General features: G+C 50.9%; 1 long non-coding RNA gene across 3 annotated transcripts in view; it reads right to left on the bottom strand.

The window, feature by feature from the left end:
* LOC135977111 (uncharacterized) overlaps positions 1 to 10,686 on the bottom strand; it is a 41,580-nt gene extending 30,894 nt beyond the window's left edge. For all 3 annotated transcript variants that reach the window (XR_010594465.1, XR_010594463.1, XR_010594464.1), the window contains exon 1: positions 10,528 to 10,686. This is a non-coding gene — a long non-coding RNA (uncharacterized LOC135977111). The remainder of the gene's footprint in view (positions 1 to 10,527) is intronic.
* Positions 10,687 to 12,626: the final 1,940 nt, after the last annotated feature.

The raw sequence follows: 12,626 nt of genomic DNA, 5'->3' as shown, positions 1-12,626 counted from the left end.
AGGGGACACCCTCAGCAGCCCCTGAGCTGTATACTCAACTGAGGTGTGAACCAAAGAGCGGGTTACTATCTTACATGGAACATATGCATAGATAGACAGACGCTAGATTGTGTGTGTACCTCCTGCACACAAGATATAGTGTGTGTGTAAACGCCACACCCCCCCACAGCTAGTGCTCACGTCTCTGATCCACAAACGTGGCCCCCCAGTTCTCAGCAACGATTAGAGAGCAGAGCCCCAAGGCCTCCTCACCCAGCCAAGCTGACACCAGGGAATTCCATAGCAGCGTGCAGCGCGTGGCGCTTGGTCGGACTGAGCCGAACACGTGGTGCTGTCATCACCTGGCCTGTTGCTCCCTCCCCAACGCTGCTGCCAACCCCGAGAGCGCAAACCTCAGGAGCCCGCCCTCTCCAAAATCCTGAGATTTGCTTAAAAATCACGAGATCATAATCACAGCAGGGCCAGGGTGGGTCTTTTTCTTTGCCTCCTACTTTCTGCCCCTGTAGGGAGCACTCCGGCCATGTTTTCAAACTTTTATCTCCAGCCACATTGGCCAGAAATGTCCTTTCGGGATTTTCATGTGCTCACACTAGGAGCTGGGGATTTCAGAAACACATACAATACCGCCAGGCAGCGAGGAGAGAGATGGCATCTCCCACACATCAGTGGGAATTAACTTGATTCTACTGCCTGGGTTTGATTTGCAGCTTCCACTTTGGCAGCGCTCAGGGTCCGGCGGGCCCTGTTGTGATACTCGTGGCCAGATCCTTCTCAGCCCCTAATGGAGCTGAAGATCTGGCCAGATGCCTATGGACAAGTGAGCTCTGTGGGGCAGGGACCATACGGCCCCAGCACAGTGGGGTTCTGGTCAATGACTGGAGCGCCTGGGCACTACACTAAACAAACACACAGCACACAGGATTCCTGGCCCTCGGTGCTACCATAATACAAAGGATAAGAACGCTTGCAGGGCGTGGACGTCAGTTTCACAGAGGGATGTACTGAGCCCCTCTCCGGAAATGAATGCACACGCCCAAAGCTCAGTGCCCCACAGATCCCCACCTGACACTAAGGCCCCCTTTTGAAGCACGGCCCTTGATCGCGACAGGGCTAGGGCAATATTCCTTCAAATGTTTGGGGAATAAAAGGAAAGGGGAACCCCTCAATGGAAAGAGAGAGATGGCTTGGGAGGGTGGGGGGTGAGAGAGAGCACACCGAATGGCCTAATGAAATTGCAAAGAACAAGGCGAGACCCAAAGGAAGAAAAGTCCCCCATGCATGCAGTAGGTACTCGGAAACCTCCCCTCCCTGTGCAAAGGGGCATTGAGCATGAGGGGAGGGACGGAGCTGGATCAGACGCCCCCGCCGGTCCCACCCTGAGTCTTGCTGAATTAGAAACATGACACACATGCACACCGCAGTTCGCAGTCTCAGACCTTGTCTCGCTCCGATCTGGATACCGAAGGATCCAGCCAGCTCGGCCTACCCACGCCTGCCCCGGGCTACAGCCGCTACAGAGGGGGTTTTGTTTCAAGGGAAGGGGTCGCGGCATTTTGCTAGGAGGAGACAGATGAAGTATGCGTCAGGTTGGCCTCAGAGCCAACATGACACAACCAGCAGGGGTGCACTTGGGAGGCGGACTGTGAGGTCAGAGTTGTGATTGACGTCAAGGTTGTAAAGAGAGGTTGCCACCATAAATGGGGTGGTCTAGTGATAAAAGCAGGGGTGGAGGCTGGGAGTCAGGACTCCTGGGTTCTAGTCCCAGCTCTGGGAGGAGGAGTGGGGTCTAGTGGTTAGAGTGAGGGTGGGGCCCAAGAGTCAGGGCTTTGGGCTCTATTCCTAGTTCTGGTCGGGGAGCCTTGTCTAATGGTCAAAGCAGGGAGGACCAGGACTCCTGTGTTCTAACCTTGCCTTCTGGACAGGTCACGTCCCTTCTCGGTGCCTCAGTTTCCCTATCTGTAAAATAGTACTAACCTCAGCAGAGCAGGGTAAAGCTTAACCCTTTAACTCTGAGTTCCTGGGATGGACAGCTCAGGCGACAGATAAACCGAGTGTCGTCGTGTTTATTTTGATCCCTTTTAATTTCCCCCCCAATACTCCTTTTGGTCTGAAAATTAATACTAAAAAAAAGAAGAAGAGGGAGAGGGAAAAGAGCATTTACAACAGTTACAAATTCAAACCACAGCATCTCTTTGCACACACCCAGCGCCCCTTCCTCTGCAAACAGATCACGCAGCGTTGGCCTCATCTCGTCCTGAGACCCTCTTATGTCTGGACCGAGCCCAGGGTCTGATCCAACAGCCAGTGGAAAGACCCCTGTTGGCTTTGGGTCAGGCCCTGAGAAAAAGATTTGGAGACTGTTTCCTCGGCTAGCCCAGAGGGATCTGTTCTGTGTTTGTGCAGCGCCTGGCACAGTGGGGTCCCGCGCCGTGACTGGGGTGCTAGGCACTACCCTAACACACCTCATAAATAAATAATCATATCTCGAGAGCAGCTAGATTGGCTGCTCTTAAAAGGGATCAGACTTCTGGGGAGGCAGGAGGTGGAGACCGAAGGCACCGGGGGGAAGCAGAGTGGGAATTTTATCCGAGTACTGTTAGCCTTCTTCTTAAACTAAGCACCAGGGGCGTGGAAAATCCTGTCTGAACGCCCTGCCCAGCCCCCACCCCCCGCACCTGCCAGCACTGGGTCTCTGCAGCCTGGCAGGTGTCTGACCCCCGCTAAAGTAGGACCCTAGGAGCTAGAGACAGAAAAGGCCCAGCACAGCAGACGTGTAAGGACCTAGGGTTACGGAGAGAGATTCTGGGTCCAACTCATTGTGGCCGTATCCCTAGCCCATAGATAGACGGGGGGGTTCACAGCACCATTTCACTCTCATGATCTGTGTCACCAGTACTGAAATGTACACACACATCTTGAGTGATTTGAACCATTTCCCCGCAGGCTAAACAGCCGCTGGGTCAGAACCAGACTCCTGACCCAAATACTCCCCCCAGCGTTGGGCAAATTCAAATACAGAGCCAAACTTTGTGGCTTAGGCCCCTCTCTAGCTGCTGGAACTTCATCAGGTCCAAATGTCTTGTACACAGTTTCTACTATGTGTGTGTGTTGTTCACACACACACACACACACACACACACACACACACACACACACAATGGCTGGGAGATCTATCGTGTGTATTGTCCAGTTGTGCCAATTAGCAAACAAAGAGGATTACAAAAGAAATGAAACCCAAGGATACAGCATTCCCACAGTGCTCTTTGTTCCCTTATTTTGACAGGTGCCATTTTCTTTTCAGTCTCTAGGGCAGACCAGTGAATGGGCCGTGGTGTATTTTGACGAGATCTTGCCGCAGAGCTTACAGAGCTGAGAAATGGGGAGAGGCTGCTGGGTGGGGTCAGCTGGAGCGAATTCTCAGCAGTGCAGCGAATTAGCTAGATGAGAACTAGCCCTGTTCTCCTATGCGTGTGTGGGACACAGACAGAGCTCACATGTTTTCAACGCTGCTGAAGTCAATAATTGATATTTATGTTTAGTCATTTTATGCAAGGTTGGCTCGTGGCTAGAGCAGAGGGTGGTTTAAGGAGTCAGGACTCCTGATTTCTACTCTCTGCTGTGATAATTTGTCCAATCTAGTGCTCAGAGCAGAGGTGGCTGGGAGTCAGGACTCCTGGGTTCTAGTCCTGGCTCTGGGAGGGAAGTGCAAGCTAGTGTTTAGAGTAGGCCTGTCAATTAATCACAATTAACTAAAAAAAAATGAACTGTGATTTAAAAAATTAATCACGGTTAAATGCCCTGTTAAACAATTGAAATGTATTAAATATTTTTGGATGTTTTTCTACATTTTCAAATATATTGATTTCTATTACAACACAGATACAAAGTGTCCAGTGCTCACTTTATATTATTTTTTATTACAAATATTTGCACTGTAAAAAATGATAAACAAAAGAAATAGTATTTTGCAATTCACTTCATACGAGTACTGTAGTGCAATCTCTTTATCTGAAAGTGTAATTTACAAATGTAGAATTTTTTGTTACATAACTGCACTCAAAACCAAAACAATGTAAAACTCTAGAGCCTACAAGTCCACTCAGTCCTACTTCTTGTTCAGCCAATTGTTCAGACAAACAAGTTTGTTTGCATTTACGGGAGACACTGCTGCCTGCTTCTTATTTACAATGTCACCTGAAAGTGAGAACAGGCGTCCGCATGGCACTTTTGTAGCCGGCATTGCAAGGTATTTACATGCCAGATATGCTAAACATTCGTATGCCCCTTCATGCTTCGGCCACCATTCAAGAGGACATGCTTCCATGCCGATGACGTTCGTTAAAAAATAATGCATTAATTAAATTTGTGACTGAACTCCTTGGGGGAGAATTGTATGTCCCCTGCTGTTTTACCCACATTCTGCCATATATTTCATGTTCTAGTAGTCTGGGATGATGACCCAGCACATGTTCATTTTAAGAACACTTTCACGGCAGATTTGACAAAACACAAAAAAGGTACCAATGTGAGATTTCTAAAAATAGCTACAGCACTCGACTCAAGGTTTAAGAATCTGAAGTGCCGTCCAAAATCTGAGAGGAACGAGGTGGAGCGTGCTTTCAGAAGTCTTAAAAGAACAACACTCTGATGCGGAAACTACAGAACTTGAACCAGCAAAAAAGAAAATCAACCTTCTGCTGGTGGCATCTGACTCAGATAAGGAAAATGAACATGCGTCGGTCCACACTGCTTTGAATTGTTATCAAGCAGAACCCGTCATCAGCATGGATGCATGTCCCCTGGAAGGGTGGTTGAAGCATGAAGGGACATATGAATCTTTAGCACATCTGGCACGTAAATATCTTACGACACCAGCTACAACAGTGCCAGGCGAACGCCTGTTCTCACTTTCAGGTGACATCGTAAACAAGAAGTGGGCAGCATTGTCTCCTGCAAATGTAAACACACTTGTTTGTCTGAGCGATTGGCTGAAGTAGGACTGAGTGGACTTGTAGAGTCTAAAGTTTTACGTTGTTTTATTGTTGAATGCAGTTTTTTTTGTACATAATTCTACATTTGTAAGTTCAACTTTCATGATAAAGAGATTGCACTACAGTACTTGTATGAGGTGACTTGAAATATACTATTTATTTTGTGTTTTACAGTGCAAATATTTGTAATCAAAAATAAATGTCAAGTGAGCACTGGACACTTTGTATTCTGTGTTGTAATTGAAATCGATATTTCTGAAAATGTAGGAAACATCAACAACATTTAAATCAATGGTATTCTATTGCTGTTTAACAGTGCGATTAATCGCGATTAATGTTTTTAATCGCTTGACAGCCCTAGTTTAGAGCAAGAGAGAATAGGGAGCCAAGTCTCCTCCGTTCTCAGCTCAGCTACTTTCGTGCTATATGACCTTGAGTGAGTCAACTGGATTTGAAGACACTCCAGCTGGATTGAGACCAGTTTAAAGAGCTGGGCAGAAAGGTGTTGGGTTTAGATGGAAATTAGCTCCTAGTGAAAGAATAATGTCACTGTGTCTGAGAGAGAGAAGCGTTTCAAGGGGGACTCTGGTCCGATTCCAGTCAGGGCCCGTTAACGTGGGGGGCTGGCGGCTATGACACGCCATCTTCTAACTTCACTGAGACCATACGATCGGGGAAGATGAGCCTTCATCAGCCCAGAGAGGGCCGTCAGTGGGCACCCGCCACAGCTTAGCGCTGAGATCTTTCTCTCCGCACTAGGGTGGTGGAGGCTTCCCAGTCTCTCATGCCTCTCAGCCGGAGATAGGCCCCGGCCAACGCCCAGGGTCCCAGTTCTGATCTGGCATAAATCTAGAGTACTCAACAAGAAAGGGAGAAAACTCCAGTGAGATCAGAAACAGGCCCCAGATCGTGGGGGATATTTGGATGTGACAAGTAACACTGCTGCGATTCAGATCTCTGCTTTCCTCTCTTGTGGTTGGGACATGTGTCAATCTCAGCCCCACATATATCCCCATCTGCCCCGTCAAAGCCGCTCTCCTCCAGCTTTGGAATTGATCCCCACTTATTTCTGCCAGGGACAACAGGCTGTGAAACGCAGTCAGTGACGGTGTGTGAGGGGGCGAACACCCCCCTCACCTCCCCGCCCCTCTGCCAAACCTTGTAACCAAGAGCCACCCCCGGCCGAGAGCGCAGCCCTGCCGGCGCAAAGACCTCACCGCTGTATCCCAGGGGCTGATGGGCCTGTGGGCGACCTCAGCGCACCGAGAGCTGAATGACAGGGAACGGCCCTGCCACATAGGGGGGATATCTGGGAAGAAGCCTCTTGACCCACTGAGTCAAGCAGGTCCCAAGCCCGGGGGGGTCCCAGTGCAGCCAGAGACGAGGCGTAAAGAAATCAATCCAGGCAGCCCTTTCTGCTCTTCCAACCTGCAGCCTCGTGCAGCATGAGCCAGTGGGTCAGGCCCTTACAAATGGATAGCCCCAAAAGGCGTGGGGGTGTGTGTGTGTGAGTGTGAGCACAGGTGAGTGTGCCCGAGTACGTGTGCATAGGAAAAATCACCTTTCCGGGGGGCTTTCGGAGGAGCTGAGCACCAAATCCCCCTGTAGGCAGCCTCGGGCCCACACCTTGTCTTGCAAGGGGGCTGGATCGCCGGCCGATGTCAGCTGGGGCGGCTCTGGCTGGGGCAGGAATCGATGATCGGGATCGGCCCTCCCCCCTGCCTCCCCTTCAGAGATCACCACGCGTGTGAAATGCATTCGCTGAGGTGGAGGGGGACGACGTGCCCGAGGCGTCCCCATGCGCAGGAGGGAACAAACCAGATTCCCCAACGACCTGGCCTGTGCTCTCACTGCTAGACAACGCTCCCTGTCCCAAAGAGCCGCAGCCCAAAGCAAAGCCCCCCAGAACCAAACGGCGCCAACACGTCCCGAGTGTGTTCTCGGGTCCTTCCCCTGTGCATTTCCGTAGGCTTAGCAGCAGGTCCTCGTTCTGCAATATGGACCCACTGCTGGGATTTAACTCACCCGGAGCTGCCAGCTTCTCCCAGCTCCTGCTAACATCGACAGGAGCGGAGGGTGTCCTGTGGCGACCTCCCCCTTGGGAGCCAGGCCGCTGCCGGCTGCTCCTTCCCAAGGCCCATAAATACCAGCTGGACTGCTAGTCACGGCCGTACTTTTGCTCTATGACCTACCCGAGTCCCTCTGCGCACGGATCCCTGCCTGCTTCAAACAAAGGGAGCTTGTTTCTTCTCCAGGGAAGGGGCTTTTTCCAGGGGCCTCTTTATTTTATTTTGCAAGAAAAAAACACACCAAAAAACAATAAAAATAAAGCTGAGCTCCGCTTTGAAACACAACCCAAGCTTCCCGGGACTGGGGGCTGCCCCCCCCCCACACTTAACACTGGGGAGGTGGTGGCGGGGCAGTGCGAGGGTCGCCCCAATTCCCCTCGTTTGCAATCAAATTCAGGGTGAGCGCCAGATGTGCCCAGAGGGATCAAAATGTCTTGGCCTTTTTAGGGTCATGAGGAGAAAAATCCCACGAGCCCCTTAGAGAAACCCCAGACCACGTGGGTGCTTTTCCCGCACGGCACTACGGGCTGCTCGTGGCGGTGGCCAGAGGCATCCGGATCCATGCGTGTCGTTGCTGTATCTGGCTGTAACGTGGAGGGCTTAACTCGAGGCAAACAAATCCAGCATTGTGTCATCAGCTCCTATCGCGGGAACCCCACCCAGCAACGAGACTTTCACAAAACGGGGAGAGAGAGATGGACGTGTGACAGGGGCACCTTGGGCTAGATCCAGAACCCATTCGGGGCAAGTTGCTGGGGCCCTCTGAATGGCGGACAGGGTTTAAAGGAAAGCGAGGTGATATGTATGGAAAAGTCTGGTGCTTGTCATGGGGTAGGGGCATTAATGGGGCGGGACGTCTGAGACGTGACCCCACCCCAAAATCCAATTCATGCCCCTCTCTCCCCACAGAGAGACTCATTTACCCGCAGGAGGGGCCGCGCTGCGATCGAGTGACTACTGCAGAGCTGCTATTGCTACGGGGTTGGGGAAGGCCTGGATCCGAGGCAGGCAGTCTGGCGTTGCAGCCTGGGCCGTATGCACTTGAGTGTGTGTGTGTGTGTGTGTGTGTGTGTGTGTGTGCGCGCTCCTGTGGTCGGGGGGCTAGCCGTGGGCTGGGGGTTGACTGGGCCCACCGGGTGGCTGGGAAGAGGTGGAAATTTAATTTGATTCTAACCGGCATGGGGTGCCTTCCCCAGGTAACCAGCACCAGAGAGAAAGACAGACCTGTTGAGATCATGTCTAAAGCACATTTGTGGCTCAAAGAACACTTTGTGCTCCACCTTAGCTAGGATACGTTTGAGGGAGCTCCTTATGGTCACACGTCAAAGTGGTCTCGGGCTCCCCCAAGCCAAGACCTCGCTGGCTGATCCTCACTCCTGGGCAGACTAAAGCCTCAGCAATTTTGCGTCCCTGGCTTTTACGTCACAAAGGAAACCAAATTTTGGCCCACGAGTCATATTGGGACCAGCCCAGGATCCGAAAAGGAGGGAAATGACACACCAAAAAAAAAAAAAAGTTCCCTCTCTTGCCGCAGTCCCGTGATGCAAGGCTGCTGGGGCGTTGGCGGGGGAGATTGACGACAGATTGATGGCGGGATCCGAGCACCCAAGGGTGCGCCCTCCCCAGACAAAAGGCCTGATTCTGCTCAGCCGCTGGAGCTCCGCTGGAGCCAACAGGAGCTGACGGCGCCATGCAAAGGGTGTGCGAGCCTCATCCCTTTCACCCTTCCCCATCGCATGCGGCGGCACAAAATCAATCTTGCCCACACCCAATTTTTTTTTTTTTTTAACAAGCACTGCAGTGTCTTCGCACTGCTCAGGGCATTTCCAGCAACCATGGCCAGATCCTTCCAGGAACTACACTGATTTACACCAGCGTCAGATCCAGCCCCAAGTGCTAAGAAACTGAGCACCAACCAACTCTAGACGGTGGTGGGCTAGCAAAGGAGACGCCATACCATCCAGGCACATAGTGCCAGCCACCAGAATGCTTGGATCTTTATTCTGCTTCACAATCATGCACGTGGCTTATTCCTATTTTAACCATGCCCATCTGGACAATACCCAGTCCTTGGGTGTGCCGGGCACCCTCACTTTCACGCCAGCTTTATTTATGAAACAGCTGAGCTGATGTCCTGAAGCTGAAAGATGCCTGGTGGGGGAAACTGAGAGTGTGTGTGCGTGTGTGCATGGGTGGGATCGTAATTTACGAGGATCAGAATACTTAAGCACACAAAAGGGAAGGGAGAAAGATCGGAGGAAAGAATGAATCATGGTCGAAAGAGACATGGGCCAAGTCAAATAGGTGGCTAAAATCCCGCTTTGAGGGTTTGCGCTGGGTACCAACTCCACTTCATCCTTGACTCCTCCACCCAGCGATCTCACATCCCTTTCCAGTTGTCCTTATATAACTCAGCAGTAGGCGGTTATACAACTACAAAGGGGGACTGGGGAGAGGGAAAAGCCAAAACGCCTCCTGGCAAAACTTCTCGTGGAGTTTGTCTTTTGGTAAATTCGACGGGAGAAGGTTGGATTTTCTGTCTCTGAGCCCCTGCCCTCCAACCATCCAGCCACAATGTTATGAAGCCCCTTCCTGGTTTTGATTTATTCTGATTTGGTTGCCGATTTCACAGCACGCCCGTTTCCGCCCGCCTTCCCTTCTCCCCCACCACCCGGGGAAGCAGCTAATGTCCCAGCATATCCTGAGTCCTCGCAAGTGTCACCGCGGAACCCGACTCAAAATACTACTAGCTGAGAGCTGTGATAGAGAGTCCCTCATTGCGAGTGAAACCGATCAGTTTCGCCTTGAACCTTCCACCCCTGAGGAAATCCGTCTGCACTGCACAGTCCTGCCTGCGGCCTGATGAGTGTCCCCTCCACTCCTGTCAGAGCGAAGGCTGCTTGGGACCTTCCACAACTGGGCAAGCGGCCGCTTTGCCCAGAGCTGGTTTGGTTCATTGTAATGGACAATATGGGGTTAAACTCGCACAAACAGAACCAAGACACTCCTAAAAGAAAAAAAACCCCACACTCCACCCTCTCTAAATTCTTTCCATCCGCACAAGAATAAGCCTGGTTTTGTTGTTTACATTTATATTATATATATAAATATTCCACTTTAGCCCAACTTTTCCCACCACCGGAATAATATAGAAGGGACAGATTCTGCTCTCAGTTACACCAGCCTAAATCGAAAAGAACTCCATTGACTTGGGCAGCTGCAGATCAGAATCTGGCCACTACCAAATGGAGACCATGTCAAGAATTTTCCCCGTGTGCTGGGGAACCGCACGTTGTTTTCAACTTAGGCATGGAACGAAACACCACCGAAACGTGGGCCTGCTTTTCCAACAAAGATCCACGTTTTGGAGAGCGTAAAAATATTATTTAATCTCTCCTCTTAGAAAAAAAATATAGCTGATCTAAAGATATGGACAAAATCAACAGAAACCCCAAGAAGTTACTTACCAGTTTGGAAAGTCTTTGCTGCAAAAGCCGTGAGCCGCAGGTTTCCCCATATAATTCCACTGTGAAAGACAGAGGAAAGACAGACAGACAGACAGGAAGACAGAAGAATCTTTCTCCAGCTGCCTAAAGCCAGGCGGGGAGCTTACCCACCTAAAGTCACTGACTTTTACTCAAAGAAGGGAAATCCTTTTTAAAACCTTAGCCCCACCCACCTTGCTAATTACGAGGGCAGATGGACAGATGAGGCAGGAGGTGGGAGGGACCTACTTACTGTAATGTGTGGAGTATGACTCCCTTTCAAGTCTGCTGGACCTGCTGACTCAGTGGGAGGCAAGCCAGGGCATGGGATCGGGATTCCTTCCAGGAAACACGATTTTGCACGGGAGAGTAGCAGCAGCCGCACTCCGGAATAAGGGGCTATAACCCACCCATCCCATCGGAGCTGGGCTCAGATCTGGAGCTGGATCCGAAGGCCCCCAAAGGTCTGGTGTGGTTTTGGGTGCGAGCTCAGAGATGGGGCCCTAACCCTAATATTCAGGCTGTTCAGGCCCAGGGGGAATCTTCTGGTCTAAGAAGCTTTGTCGGAGCAAAATGAACTGACGCAATGCCTGATATTCCCTGCCTTGCATGGTCGGAAGCACACTGCGTTGAAAGCAAAGGCTCTTCCCCTGGGGACCATGCCGAAAAGAGCCTGTGGTTTTTGGGAAATTTGCCTAGGAGATGATAAATGAGGATGGAGCTACAGTAGATTCAGATCGCATGGAGACAGTCAATGGGCTGTACAAACACGGAACAAAAAGACAGGCCTTGGCCGGAGAGCTTCCAATTCAAACCCTGAATCCACGTGTCACTTTACTCCCATCTACAGCACTGGACTATGACTCAGCAGACCTGGGCTCCAGTCCTGCCTCTGCCACTGGCCTGCTGTGTGACCTTGTGCAAGTCACTTACCCCCTCTGTGCCTCAGTTTCCCCATCTATAAAATGGGGATAATGATACTGACCTCCTTTGGGAAATGCTTTGAAATCGACTGATGAAACACCCTGTATAAGCACTAGACATTGTTATCATTACGCACAGTAGTAAAGTTAAACTCATGAGTAAGTGTTTTCAAGATTGGCGCCTAAGCCGTTTTGCAGTTATGCCCACGGCACCTCGTCAAGACTGTGGTATCACCCACCCCAAGCATTCAGGAATCACAAGCCAGGGAGCCTCCTCCTCGGATCATGAGATCAGATTAAAAACCATGAGTTTTTTTTTCATATGATATTTGGGGTTCTTTTAATCTACTTTCTGGTTTCTGAGCCTTCAAGATGCACTCAGGTCACATCTTCAAGCTTTCCCTGCAACCACAAGAAGCATGTCTTTAAACAAAAGCTGAGACGCTCAGGCAACCCCCTGACTCCAGGAGCTGGGCCTTTATGAAATGTGCCAAATATCCCAGACTCACAATACAGTCACAAGAGTTGGCAAGACTGGGATTGGATCCTGCCATCGAAAGGAAAAGTGGCTAGTTGAGGACCCAGAAGTCCTAGGCTCAATTCCCTGCTCTGCCCCAGGCTCCCTGGCTGACCTTGGGCAAGTCACTGCAGCTCTGTGCCTCAGTTTCCCCTTCTGTACAATGGGAATAATAGCACAACCCTGCCTCCTGGGGGATTTAAGGATAAATGTGGTAAAGATTGTGGGGTGCCCAGACAAATACCTTAGCTAGATTGTGTGACGTCCGTGAGGAACAGCCTGCAATCTGATCCGCTTAGGTGGCGCCCTCGCAGGATCAGACCTTAAAAACAGAAACAGACAGATGTGTCTTCAAAATATATCCTGCTTGCCCCTCCATCCAGCCATCATTAATTGGCTGGTTTCTGGCGGCTGTCAGGCACCAGTGGGTCCCAAGGAGGAGAGGCGCTATGGACAAGTCCAGGGAAGAGAGACGGGGTAAGGAGAGCTGGCAGCCAGGCGGCCACGGTTGGCAGGGTGGAGATGGGGCAACATGATAGGACATGACTCAAGAGTAGCAGAGTGGAGAGGATCTGAACTGGGGGGAGGGGTGTGATGTGCTCAGAGAGATGATCTCAGCCCAAGGAGGGAGCGCGTGAGGG

Source organism: Chrysemys picta, chromosome 22 (genome assembly GCF_011386835.1).
Source record: "Chrysemys picta bellii isolate R12L10 chromosome 22, ASM1138683v2, whole genome shotgun sequence".
NCBI lineage: Eukaryota > Metazoa > Chordata > Testudines > Emydidae > Chrysemys > Chrysemys picta.
Note: the sequence above shows the minus strand (reverse complement) of the source record. Positions and strands in the feature narration are given on the sequence as shown.